The sequence below is a fragment of the Heteronotia binoei genome, chromosome 7 (assembly GCF_032191835.1).
Source record: "Heteronotia binoei isolate CCM8104 ecotype False Entrance Well chromosome 7, APGP_CSIRO_Hbin_v1, whole genome shotgun sequence".
Lineage (NCBI taxonomy): Eukaryota > Metazoa > Chordata > Lepidosauria > Squamata > Gekkonidae > Heteronotia > Heteronotia binoei.
The window spans coordinates 24,066,500-24,085,866 of NC_083229.1; the positions used below are offsets into that span (position 1 = coordinate 24,066,500).

The 19,367-nt window shown below is 46.1% G+C and overlaps 1 protein-coding gene across 1 annotated transcript in view; it reads left to right on the forward strand.

The window, feature by feature from the left end:
* Window positions 1-489: 489 nt before the first annotated feature.
* The window catches only part of ZHX1 (zinc fingers and homeoboxes 1), a 32,607-nt gene continuing 13,729 nt past the window's right edge, over window positions 490-19,367 (forward strand). The window contains exons 1-2 of the mRNA XM_060243249.1: window positions 490-542; window positions 2,339-2,490. The gene's annotated coding sequence lies outside the window, so the exon portion shown is untranslated. The remainder of the gene's footprint in view (window positions 543-2,338; window positions 2,491-19,367) is intronic.

The following is a 19,367-nucleotide window of genomic DNA, read 5'->3' on the forward strand; positions in this document are numbered from 1 at the left end:
TTGCATCTTTCCAGCTTCAGCAGAGCTCCTCGTCTTCCCCGCAAAACTTCCCCGGGCTGGGGGGCTGGGGTGGAGATTGGCACGGCACCGATGCTTGACTTTTCCCGCTCCTTGCTTTCCTGACTCCCAGCATTTGCATGCGACGTTCCCCAGCTGCTTTCCCCCCTCCCCCTCTTGCCTTCCCCACCCCCACCCCGCCTCGGTGCTCCAATTCCCCTTGGCTGGAGCGCAACCTCTGGGCGGCCAATCAGAAGGTCTCTTGGGCCGGCTTGCAGCAGCCGAAGCGGCTGACCCCACCCACTCGCTGGGTTCTCCCACTTGGGGGGGGGGGAGCGGCGAGGCTCTTGCCAGGGCTGGCCTTGGCCCCGCCCCCTCCCCTGTTGTTCCTTCCTGCTTCTTTCTCCGGCTTGTGCGCGGCTGAAGGCCAGGCGGGCAGTCTCCTCCTCCTCCCTCCCTTTGGAAAAATGATACCTGGGGGTGGAGAGGGGGGCTTGAACCCCCTTCAGGGCTCCGGCGGGACGCCCAAGGGGGACTGAGGGGAGGTGGGCTTTGCATTTTTTTTTAATTTTTGCAAAAGTCCTAGTTCAAAGTTCACCAAGCATCACCCTTCCTCCCTCCCCCCCAAAAAAGTGCAGTAGATTTTTTTTTTTTTTTGTAAAAATGCAAGATGGCGGCCTTGCACTGAAGAGGAGGCGAGAGAGAACGAGGCAGGGGGGAAAAAGGCAGCCAGCAAAAAAATACATTGCAAGGTAGGGATCTCGAAGAAGCTTTGGCGTGGGGGGCGGGCGGCGGCGGGTTTTCGGAAGGTCTGGAGCGAGCTGGGGACGGTCTCCCGCGCCCTCCCCGGTGCAGTTGGCAGAATCAGGCTCCCTTCTCCCCAGCCCGTCGCTTCTGAGGCGGAAAAAGGGGAGCAGAGGGGCTGACGTCCCCCCCCTTTGCCTTTCCCACAGCCGAAGTTTCCTTCTGGAGCAATGGGGGGGAGAAGGGGGCTGAGGGGAGGGGAAGGACGCCCCTTGTTTCTCCCCACTTCTTTTGTGGGAAACTGGAGAAGAAAAGGGGAGTTTCTCCAGTAAAGAAGGGCGAACCCTTAAAAAAACATTTGCATGCAGGTCGGGAAAGGTCTTGTCCACATGCTTGAAAAAAGAAACCTCTGAAGATTGTTCTTTTGGGATGGGGAAGGTGGAGGTGGGGTGTGTGCGAAGGTTTTGGGGCTTCGTTTGTGGGCCCTGCTTACCCCCCCCCCCCCTATTGTTTGCCTGGGTGTGTGGCGTGTGCTTGTGGTGATGGTGATTCAGAGGGAGTTTGGAAACTGGCGAGGGAGGAGGACACCCAGGACCAAGACCCTGAGCTGAAAAGAGAGGTGCCCGACTGAACAGGCCTGCCAAGATATGTGCCCTGTCTTGAGCGTTGGAGAGAGCTCTGCAGAAAAACTACTTTTGCAGTGTGGTGGGGCCAGATAGGAGAAGGTGCTTTTTTGCCCCGTCATGTACATACAGCCTGGTTGTTTTCTCATGGCAATAAGGCAGGGAGGAGCTTGGGTGGTGTGGTGTATTTTTCTGGCGGGGGGCCTGTTTTCACCACCACGCTGTGGGGGGGGGGGAATAGCTTAATTTAAAGTTATTAACGTATAAGGGTGTTGTGCTTGAAATCAGGTCTTCGTGACCCTGTGAAGGAGTAGACGAGAGCAAGAGTCCAGAAGCACCTTCAAGACTCAACAAAATTTGGGGCAGGGTAGGAGCTTTTGTGAGTCACTGCTCACTTCTTCAGAGGGAGTGAGCAGTGAAAGAAGTGGCATTGACTTAGGAAAGCGCCTATCCTGCCACCAAATTTATTAAAGGTGCTGCTAGGCTCTTGCTCTTTTCTGCTTCTACAGACAAACGTTGGCTATCCTTCTTGGTCTAACCCCTGTGTAGGAGGTAAGTCTGAGGGAGAAAAAGAACCACAACACGATTAAAACTTGGTCAAGCGCAGAGGTCGTTTTGTAGAAAAATAGGTGGTGGAGCTCATCCTGAGATTGTTATGCAGCTGCACCTACTATTCAATGGACAAGGTAGGTAAGGTGGGGAGGAGGAGGGGGAAACCCTCAGAAAGATTCAGAAGCTGCGCTCCTGTGAGCTCCTGCTGAATCCGAGGTCTGGTCAAGTGGTGTATTTCTTATTAAAATCTGACCCTCTTTAGGGACCTTGAGGGGGAGGGTTGGGGAAGGAGAACTGTGCTTAGATGGTGGGTTACGTCCGTAAGAGGCCACCACAGTTTTCTTTGCTGTTCTTGAGGTAGCCTGTCGCTGCATGGAGAAGGTCTGCCCATGTAAAAATGGAATTGTGATTTTGTTTTTCAGAGTGCCACTCTGTTTTCTTGGTTACTGGATGATAAAGATGACGGTCCCTCTTCCATTCCCAAGAATTTGATGGACATAATAAGCTGGAGTCTCTGAGGAGATCTGGCAAAAATAAAAAAAGCGTATTTGAAAGCGGGCCTGAACTCAAAGCGGTGGGTACTCTTTTGCCAGGCCTTGCTGATTTTATGTCAGTTAAAACCTCTGGGCTGTGGTATGAAATCTCTTGTCTTGACTGCTGCAACTCCTCCTCCTTGGCCCTTCTTCATTCACCTCCGTTTTCTCCTCTCTGCCTGCAACTCTGGCTGCTAAAAAAGTTCACCTGTCCTATTGCTCCTGCTTTGAGACACCACCTCCTCAAATTGCAGTGCTGCCTTCTTGGCCCCTTCTACAACCAGTGCAACATTATTGTCTTGTCCTTTAGGAATCCCCATGACCCTGCTCTGTCCCATCTTTCTTGCTGTCTTTTCTGCTTTGTCCCTGCTTGTAACCATCACTGCTCTGTGGCTGCCTACAGTCTGGTAGATCTTACAAAGAGCTTCACCCTCTATCCTTCGTTACCCCTGATATCTCACACTCCTAGACCATACACATCTGGGCCCTCCTCTTCAAAGTTGACCTTGTTTTAAATACACAGCAACACAATATCTGTTTGCTCTTGCATGGCCCGGGCTAGCCTGATCTCATCAGATCTTGGAAGCTAAGTGGAGTTGGCCCTTGTAAGTGCTTGGATGGGAGACCACCTCTTCAAGGAGGTCCAGGACTGCTACATAGAGGCAGGTAAGGGCAAACCACCTCTGTCCGTCTCTTCTCTTGAAAACCCTACGGGGTCGTAAGTTGGCTGCCTCTTAGAACGCCTTCACCACCATCCATAGCTGCTTACAGGCATTGCGGAAGGGCTGTGACTCGGTAGTAGAGCATCTGCTTGGCATGCAGAAGGTCTCAAGTTCAGTCATGGTATTTCTATGTAAAAGATTCAGGTAATGGGTGATGTGAAAGCCCTCTGCCTGAAACCCTGGAGAACTGATGTCAGCCAGAGAAGGCAAGAGTGACCCTGGTAGACTAGTGGTTTGTCTTCACAGATGGTAATTTCTTGCATCCATCCCCTAGTCCCTTGCAACTTCCCTTTCCCTTCTCTGCCTGCCCTGGGGAAAATGGTATCTGCTTTTGCTTCTGTCATACAACCCCCAAGTCGATGCTGCTGTACAGTTAGCAGTAGGGACAATTCATCTTTTCCCTATCCTCTTAAAAACACACACGCACCCTGAGAAATTGAGGTGTTAAATACTTGTGTGAAACAGAACTGCTACTTTGGAAATAATTGCTAAAAGTGAGAGCAGTCGTATGGCAGAGAAGGAGGTTGTGAAAAATGTTCTCCAGTGTGGGACAGGCTGCTGACCTGGACATTGCTAAAAAGTCATGAAGAGGAGAGCTGGTGTGGTCGGGTGGGTGAGGGTGCTGCTCTCAGATGGGGGAGGCCCCCAGTTCAAATGCTCCGCTTGGCCATGAAGCTCACTGGGTGATCTTGGGACAGTCATTCTCTTTCATTCTCATGGTGTTGTGAGGATAAAATGGAGATGAAAAAAGCCCTGGTTGTGCGAAATCTGCTTATAAATTCCATATTAGCAGCTTCATGATGAAGACTCGCTTTGAGAGCTTTATTTATGGTGAGGGACGGTGGCTCAGTGGTAGAGCATCTGCTTGGTAAGCAGAAGGTCCCAGGTTCAATCCCTGGCATCTCCAAAAAAGGGTCCAGGCAAATAGGTGTGAAAAACCTCAGCTTGAGACCCTGGAGAGCTGCTGCCAGTCTGAGAAAACAATACTGACTTTGATGGACCAAAGGTCCGATTCAGTATAAGGCAGCTTCATATGTTCATGACCATGTACACCATGCTGAGCTCCATGAAGGGAAGACAATATAAAACATTATTATTATCATCGTTACCACGGCGTGTTTTGTTTTTTTTCAGCAGAAACTCCTTTGCATATTAGGCACACACCCCTGATGCAGCCAATCCTCCAAGAGCTTACAGAGCTCTTAGTAGAGGGCCTAGTCTTAAGCTCCAGGAGGATTGGCTATATCAGGGGAGTGTAGCCTGATATGCAAAGGAGTTCCTGCTACAAAAAAAAGCCCTGGTTGTTACTGTTATTTTCAGACAGCTTCTGGTTGTTTCCAGATGACTGTTCCTTCTAGCTGAGTTAATGCTAAACATCCTCATCTGCAGCTGGAGGGCAGTTTTGAGAAGAGAGCAATGGACAGGGAGCCATGCTTCCATCCTGTTACATTTGCCTGCTGTCAGGTTCTCTTGCCGCAAACGCTGCATCTTTCATGACTCTAAAACCAGCAACTGAGGACAGGTGGTGTCTCTCAACAAACCTGGTTTGGATTGGGGGACTCCTGTTGCTGACCTCTGTGCCAGATTTGTGTCCAGTAAGCAGTACGTCCAGGGCTTTCTTTGTAGCCGGAACTCCTTTGCATATTAGGCCACACACCCCTGGTGTAGCCAATCCTCCCAAGAACTTGCAGGGCTCTTAGTACAGGGCCTACTGGAAGCTCCAGGAGGGTTGGCTACATCAGGAGGGTGCGACCTAATATGCAAAGGAGTTCCTGCTACAAAAAAAGTTGGGTTAGCCACAAGTTCTCACAGGGCTGCTCCTCCTCCTCCTCGTTTTTCTTCCAAAGCACTTTGCACTGCATTTTAAGAACAATGTTCATTGCAATAACTTGAAATTTTAGCATTCTTAAGAGAATTTTTTCTGCAAAGGTGGCCTGGAAACTTTTTTCTTTCCACCAATATTTCTCAGCCCTGTCCCCACACATGAAGCTGCTTTATACTTAATCAAGCCCTTGGTCCATCCTAGTGATTACTGTGGCTCTCTCCAAATGAGTCTCCAAGGTCTCAGGTGGAAGTCTTTCAGGTCACCTGCTGCCAGAGGTCCTTTTACTGGAGATGCTGGGGATTGAACCTGGGACCTTCTGCATATCAGGCAGGTGCTCTGCTGCTGAGCCATGGCCCCTGCCCTCCCTGAATAAATTTGGGTTCCAACATATTTGTCACAGTGCGTATGGGAAAACATTTAGTGGTAAACCCTCCCCTCCCCGTCTCTGAATTTAGTCTTGCTCTGCATGGATGGCAACAAGTAATTATAAGTTGAGTATCATTGGTAGCTGGAGCCAAGGAAATAAAACGGGGGAGAAAATAGCTAAGAGTGATCTCCCCTGTAAACCCTGGTCCACACGCTGCTTGATAGGAGACAAGAGTTGACCACAGGCTTGTACGTGCTCACAGCTATATATTTGTCGTTATTACTTATTTATTGTATATTTTAACTTGTATGTTCTGGAATATGATATACACTGCCCTGAGCCCATTGGGGGAAGGTGGCTTATAAATATAACAACAACAATAATATCCCTTTCCCCAAATCCCACCTCTCTAATTGGGTACAAAGAAATGTACGACTTAATGCATTCACAGGCTGTATGGATTGGTCCCTCAGGCCATTATTCTGAGACTTTAAAGAGGCGTGGAGAGCAGTGTTCCCTCTAAGCATGAGCTAGCTCACAGATTTGTATCCTTCCAGCTCACCCGTTTTTGTCTTAGCTCAGGAAGGATGACCCCAGAGCACAACAATTTATGCAGTAGCTCACAACTTTAATGGCAGTAGATCACAGAGTAGAATTTTTGCTCACAAGACTCTGCAGCTTAGAGGGAACATTGGTGGAAAGCAGGTTTGAGTAAACCCTGTGTACCAATGAACACAGTATCACTAGCTCCTGTGTTGCTTTCTGCCGGTGTACAATAGAATTATGAGTTGCCAAATGATAAACATGCAGAGAGTTAAAAGCAAGAATGATTTGCCCAGGTTAGCTTCATTGTGGCTTGGCTGAGGCTTCTTTAAGTCAGGTCTATGCAAGTTGTGACCCACAAATCCACAAGCTGTGCGCCTGAAATGTACTGGTGGCCACCTCCTTGTTGCCTGCTTGCCTGCCCAAGACTACAAAACATGGGCTGCAGGATTGCTAGGAAGTGCCATGCTGTAATAGGAGGCCTTTGACATGGTGAAATCAACTAGATCTCAGTGAGCTTAATTTCGAAGAAGCTGGGATAGAAAAGGGCTTTCAGAGGCCATTGGTTAAGGTAGAAGTTTGCTGTGTTTGTGAAAGGTTTTTAAAGAAAATACCCTAAGAAGCTGTATAATAGAAGTGCTGGGTTTAAAATTCAGCATCCGCTAGCAAGGGCAAGAGATGAGCGTGGGCATTTCCTGTGAGAATATGGCATTTGTAGGGCAGCGTACGGATTGGAGAAAAGACTGACGTGGACTGAAAACCAGGCAACTGCATCACTAAACCACTTGCCAAAATTAGTGTTGGCTTGGTGGGGGTAGTTTACTTGCGCGAGAGTGGATGCTCCAGCGTTAGCGAATAGATAGTCTTTATTAACTCACAACAGAAATAGCGGTTCCTGCTTTGGAACGCTCAACACCTGTAATATTTGTCAATGACTTCCTTATTTCATTCTGTGTTTCTTAGAATCAAGAGGTGTGTGTTGGTTAATGCTTCAGCTATAACATTCATATCCCATCTTTTGAAAAGGCAATCTGGGCAGCTGTCCTCAGCATGTCTACCTGGAAGTAAGTCCCATTTTATGCAGTGCAGCTTGCTTCTGGGAAGATATCCTTAGGCTTGCAGCCTTACAAACTTCAAGGTGAACCAAGGCCATAAAACAAAAATGCCGGTTAATTAAACCATAATACAAGACAACTGCTTCTGGATTGAAGAAGAAGAAGAAGATATTGGATTTATATCCCGCCCTCCACTCCGAAGAGTCTCAGAGCGGCTCACAATTGTTCTGGATGGGCAGGAGGAGGTTCAGGATGGACGAAAGAAAATAATATTTTACACAGTGAGTGAATCTATCAATGGCTAATGGCCGTGGTGACAGAGGGGAACCTCCACATTCAGAAGCACTAAGCCTCTGTACCCCTTGGGAACCAAGATGCTGGACTAGATGGGCTTTTGGTCTGATCCAGCAGGGCTCTTCTTATGTTCTAATGAAGGCCTCAGCCTCTATGCCCTATTGTTGACCATCCAGAGGAAGTGGTTGGCCACTGTGTAAGTCAGGATGCTGGACTAGATGGGCTTTTGGTTTGATCCAGCAGGGCTCTTCTTGTGTTCTAATGAAGGCCTCAGCCTCTATGCCCTGCTGTTGGCTGTCCAGAGGAAGTGGTTGGCCACTGTGTAAGACAGGATGCTAGACTAGATGGGCTTTTGATCTGATTCAGCAGGGCTCTTTGTATATTCTTATCTTAATGTGTCTGTCCATATGAGGCCTTTAGGTTTTATCTGGGGCGGGGGAGGGGTTGATGGAGCATTGATTTACTGAACTTTGCTGCAACAGAATAGATTCCTTCTGTTCACACTTCATTGACAGGTGTGCTCTTGCCTCCTCTTTCTCTGTCTCACTTAATGGGGAGAGAAGCACATGCACACCATCGCAGATAGGTTAGACTGGCTCTTAAAATCCTTTTTATCATAACAGCCTTATTGCTGTAAATGGGAAGAGAGCATAAAGCTGAATGCTATCTCGGTACTGGTTTTCATGTATTTTCTGTGGCTAAGATCACTGAGATGCTATAGAATGTTCACAAGCATTCTGACTGATACGGATAATGCAAAGGAAGCCAGTGTTAAGCTCATGGAGAGGACCTTGCATAGTGCTTGGGGTCTGTGTGCTGTTGGCTGCAAAGGGTGGGGACACTGGGAGGAAACAAGGTCTACGGGGTGGGGGACAATGGACAAGGAACTCAAAAGGTAGTGTTTGCGAGAGGTTCTTTGAAATGGAGATATAGGAAAAATAGATGGACCATGTATGGAGCAGAAGAAAGAAAGTAGTTGGTGAGACTTGAGGCAGGGAGAAAGCGCATAGAAGACTGGAGAGTTGAGGCGCTTTCGCACACATTAAATAACACACTTTCTATCCACTTTCAGTATGTTTTACAACTGGATTTTACAGTGTGAAATGGCAAAATCCACTTTCAAGTGGACTGAAACTGCATTATTTCGAATGTGTGAAAGCACCCTTAGACAAAAGAAAGGCCGAGAGGAGAATTCTGTATTGAATAGGGCTCTTTAAAGAAGAAGAAGAGAGGGAAGAAGACTGTATTTATACTCCGCTTTTCACTCGGCGTCTCAGAGCAGTTTACAATCTCTTTCCTTTCCTCTCCTCACAGTTGACACCCTGTGAGGCAGGCAGGACTGAGAGAGCTCTGAGAGAACTGTAACTGGCTCAAAGTCACCCAGCAGCTACATTAGAAGGAGTGGGGGATCAATTCTGGTTCTCCAGATTAGAGTTCACCACTCTTAACCTCTGCATCAACTGGCTACACCAACAGAAAAGGAAGCCTGAAGGTATATTGGAAAGATAGGTGGGATGCTGGAATGACCAATAGGCGCAAAGGGAATGGCAGGCAGCAATTTTTATGGGACTAAAGGGCTCCGTAGTAATGCTCTGCAGAAAGGGAAATGGTAGGGGATGAAGAGTTGCCAAGTAATCTGAATTGCATGCTGATTGATGCTAGTGCACTAAAACAGTTGAGCAGGGTGCTCCTCTGTAGTTTTGCGGCCTTGTCTGCCACATCATAATAAAGGACTCATAACTACCAGTATTTGGGCTGCAGAAACTTTATGGATTGTTAAGCAACATATCCAACATATGAAACTGTACTATACAAGAAAGTTTTTCTTTGCAGGCAATAAATTGTACTGTCCTAAATGATTCACAAAGTTACTTAGATAAATTATTAGGGACTGTGGTCTATAGTACTGTGTTTAGTTTACTGAAACAAGGATCCTGGTGTATAATTTCTGTATTCATTTAATGTGTTAAGACTTTGCCATATTGTTGTTGCCTGTCATGTTAAGGTTTTGCTTCAGTTCTGTTTTGAGATTTCTGCGTATTTCCATAAATTTACTTCCATATTAGAAGGAGCCCTGTGGCGCAGTGTGGTAAGCTGCAGTTCTGCAGTCCAAGCTCTGCTCATGACCTGGGTTTGATCCCGGCAGAAGCTGGGTTCAGGTAGCCGGCTCAAGGTTGACTCAGCCTTCCATCCTTCGGAGGTCGGTAAAATGAGTACCCAGCTTGCTGGGGGGAAAGTGTAGATGACTGGGGAAGGCAATGGCAAACCACCCTGTAAAAAGTCTGCCAAGAAAATGTCATGATGTGATGTCACCCCAATGGTGTCAAGATTTCAGTGAAAAGGGGTCTGTCTTGTTTTTATTAGACACCATGAACAGCTGTCACTTTTGAGTAGGATTGCCAACTCTGGGTTGGTAAATTCCTGGAGATTTTGGAAGCGGAGCCTTGGGAGGGTGAGGCTCAGAGATGACTTGATGCTTGCACAGGGGACTACCTTTACCTTTTTAATTCCACATTGAATAATCCATCCTGTTGATTGTATTGGCTGTGGAATCCATCTTGAGTCCAAGTAAGAGAGGTGGACTAAAAAATATGTAAATAATTTTGAAAAAAAATTATCAGTCATGTTAAGCTGCATATTTTTATTTATGTAAATGGACTTTCTTTTACTGGCTGTTTGTTGATCTCTGACTCTGAATTCTGACTGAGTTGGCTTGCTGACCCCTGAGTTAGGGTATGAACAGGTGTGCTGTTGATGGAAAGGGATGAGGACAGGTAAGAGACTTGGGGAAGCGGAGTGACAGTGAGCTAGAAAGCGATGGGGAAGAGGCTGTCCTCTTGGTTCTGACTTCTGCATTGGTGGTTTATTTAAAAATGAATAGGGCTCAATTCTAACTTTAATTGTGAAAGTGTTTTTATTAATCTCTGAATTTATAATCACACAGGTTTGCAGGTCCCCTCCCCTCGCGGGTAAGGATTTGTGGTTACATTATTAAGCCCCATGGCGCAGAGTGTTAAAGCTGCAGTACTGCAGTCCTAAGCTCTGCTCACAACCTGAGTTCGATCCCCGGTGGAAGCTGAGTTTTCAGGTAGCCAGCTCAAGGTTGACTCAGCCTTCCATCCTTCTGAGGTCGGTAAAATGAGTACCCAGCTTGCTGGGGGGAAAGTGTAGATGACTGGGGAAGGCAATGGCAAACCATCCCGTAAAAAGTCTGCTGTGAAAACGTGAAAGCAGTGTCACCCCAGAGTCGGAAACGACTGGTGCTTACACAGGGGACCTTTCCTTTCCTATTAACACCAGGGGGCTCAGTATCTGAAGTACTGTGTCACTTGCTGCACAAAAGAGCCCAAATTTAGGTGATCAGAGTTTCACATGAGGTAATGTTTTAGCAGCACCATCACAGACTTTCCATTTAGTCACATAGGTGAATCTTGACTTGACCCCAATTGAGACTTCAGGGGCTTCAGACAAAGAAATCTCTTGGTTTGGATTTGGTTTGAGCCACTTCTACTGGAAGAAATTGAGTAACAACCACAAAATGTAGGCAGGTGAATCTTTTTTTTCTGCCTGTTTTTCACTCTGAGGGATTTCTTGCCCTGCCTTCAAATCTCAAATGGAAAGTGTTGGTTTCTCCCATGCAGCGGTACTCAAACGTAGGGTTGCCATCCCCCAGGTGGGGCCTGGAGATCCGCTGGAATTACAACTGATCTCCAGACGACAGAGTTTGATTCACCTGGAGAAAATGGCTGCTTTGGAGGGTGGATTCTGTGGCATTCTACCCCACTGAGTTCCCTCCCCTCTTGGAGCTCCACCCTCCTGAGGCTCTGCTTCCAAAATCTCCAGGAATTTACCAACCCAGAGTTGGCAGCCCTACTCAAAAGTAACAGCTGTACATGCTGTCATTAAAAACAAAAGAGGCCCTTTATCACTTGAAATCATGACGCCATTGAGTAGTTCGTTTTATGTCGTCTCTAGATTAACTTGATTGGGGCAAGGGAAAGACGAGCACGGAAAGGCAGTGCTTCATTCATGGAAAGAAGGCAGCGAAAGCGAGTAGCCCACAGAACTGGTTTGCTAGGCTGCCTGCCTACGCATGGTTCAGATGAGTCATTTGTTATGGAACAGATAGCTTGACTGGAAAACTAAGACTCCGACTCATCTTCCAGTTCACCCAAAACTCTTTTGGCTGGCTGCTTAGCCTTTGGCTAACAGTACATTTATTTGACTGATTTGGTGGGGGGATCAAATAGGCCAGTGGTTCCCGACCTTTTTGATGTGGTGATTCACGTCCACATTTACGTTCTGATGACCCATTTGATTTATTGTTGTGTGAATTTTGAACTTGGGGTTTTTGGCAGAGATTACTTTTGTGCATGTGACGTTTTCCTTGTTTTGTAACCGTCACTTGAGACATTCAAGCAAAAATCTGCTCAAATCAATAAAACCGCAGGAGCCTGCAACCTGATTTCACAGGCTTTGTGACACGCTTCTGAGTTGAAAACCACAAACTGGGAAATGTAGAAATAGGCCACAGAGTACACAATTGCCTTGAACTGCAGGCTTTGCACCCCAAGTTCATTATGATTTCTTCTGTTTTGCCAGGGTATCCAGCCTTAGGGCCTTCATAACCCCTCGGCTCTCCAGTCAGGGCTTAATCCAGATTAGGTATATACAGGGCTTTCTTTCTAGCAGGAACTCCTTTGCATATTAGGCCACACCCTCCTGATGTAGCCAATCCTCTTGGAGCTTACAGTAGGCCCTGTACTAAGAGCCCTGTAAACTCTTGGAGGATCGGCTACCTCAGAGGGTTGGGACCTAATATGCAAAGGAGTTCCTGCTACAAAAAAAGCCCTGGGTATATAATAATAAGGTAATGGTAGGTGAACTGAGGACCAATTCACACTTGTCATGCCAAGGACTTGGTTATTATTTTCTTGTTCGGTTTCCTTTTACTCCATTAGCCCAGGAAGGTATTTTTTTCTGCAAACCAAGCTCAGGCAAAACTGTTCATTGTTCTGAAAACTGCAAGTTACTTACAGTTACTCACTTAAAAAAAAATATAATCCTTTATAAATCTTTTTTTTAAAGCTAATTTGGTGTTTTCACATCTCAGGCTCTGTTGCATGCCTTGGCAACAACCCCTTGTGCAAGGAAGGGCTGACTGCCCAGGGGATTAGCAAGCAAAGGAAGGTAAAATCAAGAAACCAGGTTAATAGCAGAAAGTCCCTGCTCCATTCCTGAGGGTTAGCAAGAACAGGGTGGGGAAAGATGCTGCACAGGAAAGGGTGCCTCAGTTGGATCTGCTCCCCATCCAGGAGCTCCCTGCTTTAGTGAGTCATCGATTTTTTAAAAATTCTCCTCGATTGCATTGAGCCGGCCTCCAGAAAACAAACCAATCCTATATTAATTTCTAATGGAACAGCAGCAAAGGCACCAGTGAGATACATAACATTTAGGAAAATATAATGCTGTCAGTTTCACTCTACGTGCTAAGTTTCTGTTTTCTTTTCAGTGGAGGTAAAATTGACCCAGACAACACTGGAGTCTGGGTCCATGCAACTCCAATCTTGTTCCACCCGTTCTAGCTTCCATTTCACTTTCAGGCCCAATTTAATGCACCTGCTGGAATGGCCTTGGGTTACCCATAGCTCTCGCAGTTGTCCTTGAAAGGGCAGATGCTGTAAGAGCTCTCTCAGCCCCACCCACCTCACAGGGTGTCTGTTGTGGGGGAGGAAGATAAAGGAGATTGTGAGCCACTCTGAGATTCTGATTCAGAGAGAAGGGCGGGGTATAAATCTGTAGTCGTCATCTTCTTCAAGGCACTGGTATAGATCTTTAAAGCTGTATAACAGCTTGGGGGCCAGCATACCATAAGGACTCCCTACTCTCATATGGACTTACTCGCCCACTCCAGTTATCTTTGGAGGCCTTGCGTTTGTAGGTTAGATGGGTGGCAACCTGAGAAGGGGACCAGTGTTGCGGAACTTCCTCCCCAGGTCACCAAGGTTGTAGCACCAGGGTTATAGAAGTCCCTCCCCAGGGATATTCATTTCCCCCCTTGGTCTTCCACCAGTGGTGTTTTGTTGGGTGTTCCATCACTGACTCTCCTTCTGTTTATGTGTTTTGTCTCACTCATATGTGTTTTGTATATGTGCTTCTAAAGCTGGGGTTAATGTTTCTGCTCCGTGGCACAGAGTGTTAAAGCTGTAGTAAGTACTGCAGTCCTAAGCTCTACTCATGACCTGAGTTCGATCCCTGGTGGAAGCTGGGTTTTCAGGTAGCCGGCTCGAGGTTGACTCAGTCTTCCATCCTTCCGAGGTCGGTAAAATGAGTACCCAGCTTGCTGAGGGGAAAGTGTAGATGACTGGGGAAGGCAATGGCAAACCATCCCGTAAAAAGTCTACTATGAAAACGTTGTGAAAGCAACGTCACCCCAGAGTCAGAAAGGTCTGGTGCTTGCACAGGGTACCTTTCCTTTTCTAATGTTTCTAATTGTTCCCCTACCTTGGGGACCCTAAGCTGAGTGGAAAGGAGGCATGCAAATGTTTTGAACTATTAAATAGTAAATTTGGTGTATGACCTGCATTTCCCTCCTAAAATAAATTACAAGTGATAGGAGGGAGGGGATGAAATAGGACAGATATCCTAATCAAGACACAGGCGCAAGGAATTTTAGAAGAATGCAAATAAAACTTTAATCAATGTTTTTCTCACTTTAATGGGTCAACTCGACCTTGCTTTTTCAAGCAGAGGGAATTCTAGCTTACTAGAAGGGATCAAGCAAACATCTATTGGCAGCCCTGTAGTGCGTCCAGTTTCTTGCTGCCTAAAGAGCTGATTTTTTAAAAATACATTCTAGAAGGATCACAATGCCTGAAATCACAGCCTAATACTCTTTAGTTCCATCTAGAAGGGGCAAATGAAATTTCAAAGTTATCTTCCTGGTTTTCACAGTACTAGAAATTCAGTGTTTTTGTCACTGTGTATCCGAATGTACAAATGACAAAAACAAAGGGCAGTAAAACAGAACCCCGCATTTATCCATTCCATGATTTATCATTATCTAGCCCCCTGGGTCAATTCCATGTTTGCCAGCTCCAATTTGTCATTTTGTCTACCCATGGAAATGCTACAAAAATCTTATTACAAGCAAGTAGAATTCAGATTATTGAGTTATAACAACAGAACTTGAAAAAAAGTTCAAATATTTTGATCTGCCTGATAAAGAGATTTTTAGGTAACTGGAATATTTGCATGTGTACCTTGCCAGAATACTTCATTAGGCCAGTCAACCATGTTGTCTGCACCATTACAGCCAAAGGGCCCCGCAGGGGTTGTGATGAACAGTGGATCCCCTGTGCACAAAATGCTATTGGCCCCTCCTCTTGGCATTGGGGGGGTGCGTTCTACTGCTTGAGCAATTCAGTCTGAGCCGTGTTAGGCATGCAGAACAAATTGTTGCCCTCTTTTGAGTCCTGGCTTCCAGATTTGTTGGTGACGGCCTCAAATATGTAAGCAACTAGGTATTTGGGTGGGTTTGTTTGTTTTCAGTCCTGGCTCCATAACCATTTTTCCGGGGGGAGGGCGGGGAATAGAATACTTCATACTTTTTCATTGGTAGTGCAATGAAAAATATTGCATTTGCCATTTTTAGGAAGAGATGTTTGCCGTGCAAATAAGATTTTGAAGCAATGTTATAGTACAGATGCTGTTTCCTCCTCCAGTATTCCTACTGTATTGATTTTTTTCCTTTAAATATTTTTATTAAAAATATAGTTATGACCATTGGTCCATCTAGTCCAACATCATGTCCCACATAGTGGCCAAATAGTTCCTCTGGAAGTCCATCAACAGGGCATAGAGCAGGGGTGGGGAAATGTCTGGCCTGAGGGCCATTTATGGCCCTCGAGATCATGATCTGGCCCTTGGGGATTGCTGGCCGAGCTGAACCATGTGGCAGCCTCCCTGGAGCCCAGCTAGCTGGTGATGATCATAGGGCCCAGCCGCACTGTGTGGCGGCCTCCCTGGGGCCCAGCTGGGCGACCAGGATCACTGCAGGGTCTGGAGAAGTCACTGTCTCAGTTCAGATAAGATTCCACCTCAATTCTTTATTTCTCTTTCTTCCCCTAATTTCTTTATTGCCCTTTCTTTATTTTCCTTTATTCTTCTTTCTTCTCCCATTTCTTTCTTTCCCTTTATTCCCCCATTTCTTTATTTCCATTTCTTTCCTGCATTTCTTTTTTCCCTTCTCCCCTTTATTTCCATTTCTTCCCCTCTTCCTTCCCCCCTCCCTTCCTCCCTCCCTCCCTCCCTTCCTTCCTTCCTTCCTTCCTTCCTTCCTTCCTTCCTTCCTTCCTTCCTTCCTTCCTTCCTTCCTTCCTTCCTTCCTTCCTTCCTCCCTCCCTCCCTCCCTCCCTCCCTCCCTTTTCTTTCCATTTCTTCTCCCATTTATTTCCATTCCCCCCTCATTTCTTTATTTCTTTTTCCATTTCCCCCCTTTCTTTATTTCCCTTTTTCTTCCCCCCAATTCTTTATTTCTCTTTCTTCCCCTTTTTCCTCCCTTACTCCACCCCTCCCTCTCTCTGTGGAGCCTGAGTGGTGGGCATTGTGAAGGACTGCTGCTGGGGTATGTGGGTACCTTTAAGGGTCTGCTGGGAGCAGCTGCAGTTTCCACATGAAGTGAGGGACAGAGGAGTGGGGTGGGAGCCAGCTACCACTAGTTCACTTTGCACTTGACTATCCCAGATGGTGTGACCTAATATGCTAATATTAGGGGATGTGGTCTGATATGTTAATGAGTTCCTACTGGGCTTTTTCTACAAAAAAAAGCCCTGGACCTCAGCCTGAATCGTTCTCCCTCAGTGGAGCACTGTTTTTTAAGTTGATGATTTTTTATGGTCACAAGTGATATTATATGTATCCAAATGGCCCTTGGCAGAAAAAAGGTTCCCCACCTTTGGCATAGAGGCCAAAGACTTCTGATGTTGTCTTCTGGTTCTGGGACTCAAAAGTTTACTTGGAGGGGATAATTGTTGGTACCAGTAGCAGAGAAACAGGGTTGGTGGATCCAGCCACCTTTTCACACAACCCTTTCCTTACTACAGACCTTACTCCTAATTCTCCTTACTACAGAGCCAGCCCTAAATGCTTTTTGTCCATATGGGTCTTGTGATCTCCAGTGCAGCATTTTTGGTGGCCAAAGGAAACCGTTTCCTTCCTTCTTTTTACCAGCAGAAAAACTGATTGGATCCAGCCCACAGTTCTTATTTCCAATAAAAACCATTTCTAATATTTTCCCTTGGCAGAGCCTTAAGATGTCCATTTTATTTTTCAAGCGAAAGGCTGTGCTCATTTTCTTACTCTAAACTTGGACTTTCTCAAACTCTCTCTTTGGAGGGGCACACCCTACCCAAGTCACTAGTTTAGCTAATATAATGAGGATATTTCAAATCTCTGCCCAATCCAGCCTGTATTGGTCATACTGACTTTTGTTTTGACACTGACCTCTCTTGTTTGTTAGTAATATAATACAATGCTTTGTATTTCAAGCTTGAGACAATATGATGTGCATTTGATGTACAGTCTTTCCACTACAATTATGGTGTATATATATAAATGGGAGAGGGTGATAGCAATTGGCTGTTATTGCTATATAGAGCCTTGACCACAGCTACATGAGGCAGCAGGAAATCTGAGACTGACTCTCCTGCTGTTTTCAAGAGGCAAATAGCTATCAGGAGGCTTTGAGTCTCCTGGTATCTGTGTTTAATGTTCTGTCTAGGGATGGGCATGAACTGCATTTTTGTGGTTCAGTTTGTGGTTTGTGGCTGAACCACAAACTGAACCCATGAAGCAAGAGGTTGGTTTGCAAATCAAACTGTTTGTATCAGTGACCCCTGCTTTCCATGGGGAGTGTAAAGCAGGGGTTTAAATGGCTCTGAGCTATTTAATCCCCTGCATTCTGCTCCCCACCAAAAGTGGCAGGGAGCAGAAAGCAATCAGTTAAATGTCTGTATGCCATTTAACCCCCTGCTTTCTGCCAAGAGCAGCAGTGAGCAAAAAACAGCCAATTAAATGGCTCTGAGCTGCTTAGACCCCCTACTTTTTGCTCCGCACCGCTTTTCGGAGGGAGCAGAAAGCAGGGATCTCCCTGCAGAAAATAACAGTGGCAGGGAGTAGAAAGCAGGGAGCCATTTAAACTCTTGCTTTCTGCTCTTCACAAATTGCCACAAACTATTTTAAGATTCGTGAAAGTTCATGGCAGCTTTTCAGTTCGTGAACATTGCTTCACAAACCATGAACTAGCCAGAGTTTTTCACACACTTCAGTTCATAGCTAATTCATGCCCATCCCTACTTCTGCCATTACTGCAGCTGATTTATGGCAACCCTGTAGGATTTTCAGGGCTAGAGACAAACAGAGATGGTTTGCTATTGCCTGCCTCAGCATAGCAGTGCTGGACTTCCTTGATAGTCTCCCATCCAAATACTAACCAGGGCTGACTCTGTGTAGCTGCTGAGATCTAATGAGATCAGGCTATCATGTGGTATTTAGCGCTGTCCGAATTTAAATTACTTTTTCCCCTCTGTCTCTGGGCCTGTTCAGACCAGAGAACAGTCCAGACAAATCTCAGGTGCATTTTTTAAATATCCAAGCTTCTGACCAATATGTGTTCAACCTGCTGTGATTTTTGAGCTCTCCCACATTCTTCGTTTCTTTCGTTTTCATATCCTATGGATGGGTAGTGAGTGTTGTTGTCTCAAAAGAAGGACAAGCTTTCCGTTGCTGCCTGCTGCTTGGTTAGGCTCCCAATATAGGACTTGCACTCCCAGTGCCTTAACCCATATAGGTAAGATGAAGTGCCTTCCTGCAGGATGCTGGATTTGGGGCACCATAAAGGGTAGCAAGAGAAAGTTATATTGTAAGTTGAGTCATTTTTTCATGTGCGTTGGGTGCTGAGTTTGAAAACTTTGATTCTTCACAAAGAACCAGTGGACCTTAACGGTCATTTGGAGAGCCAGTTTGGTGTAGTGGTTAAGTGAGCGGACTCTTATCTGGGAGAACCAGGTTTGATTCCCCACTCCTCCACTTGCACCTGCTGGAATGGCCTTGGGTCAGCCATAGCTCTGGCAGAGGTTGTCCTTGAAAGGGCAGCTGCTGTGAGAGCCCTCTCCAGCCCCACCTGCCTCACAGGGTGTCTGTTGTGGGGGAGGAAGGTAAAGGAGATTGTGAGCCGCTCTGAGACTCTTCGGAGTGGAGGGCGGGATATAAATCCAATATCTTCTTCATCTTCTTCATTTCCCATAACACAAAGTTGAAGAATGGCCTAGTCAAACTCATGTTAAAAAAAAAATAGACAGTTTTCTTTTACGGTAGGGGGAACACTCTCCAGTAAGTGAGTCTTGCTGTGCTCCCCCTTCCCCCCCCCCAGTGTTGAGCACATATTTTTAAAAATGTTTACCAAATTTTTCAGCAGATCCAGCTGCTGGAACTACTCCTAGCCTGCAGACTGTTTTATCAGTATGGCTTAGAAGAAGACATTGGATTTATATTCTGCCCTCCACTCAGAGTGGCTCACATTCTCTTTTATCTTCCTCCCCCACAACAAACACCCTGTGAGGTGGGTAGGGCTAAGAGAGCTCTCACAGAAGCTGCCCTTTCAAGGACAGCTCTGTGAGAACTATGGCTGACCCATGGCCACTCCAGCAGATGCTAGCGAAGGAGTGGGGAATCAAATCCGGTTCTCCCAGATAAGAGTCCGCGCACTTAACCACTACACCAAACTGGCTGTTTGTATGCCCAGGCTTGCTTTAATTGGCATGATTTTATTGACTGGACTTGTTTGATTGATTTGTTTTTATTGGCGTGATTTGTTTTTATTGACTTGGTTTTATGGTGTGGCTTGGTTCTGTTTTATTGTTTTAGTTGTGAGCTGGTTTGGAGAAGCAGATTTTCCAAAATAAATAACAGCATTCAGTGGGCATTGTTTCCGGGTGACTGATGAGTTTGCTCTGCATGCGCTTAAAAATAATTAGCTGACTGTCCTTAGCAACTAATAAGACTTGGTTGCTGACTGGGGGGAGGCGATTTGCAGGTTTTGGTGGTGGAAAGT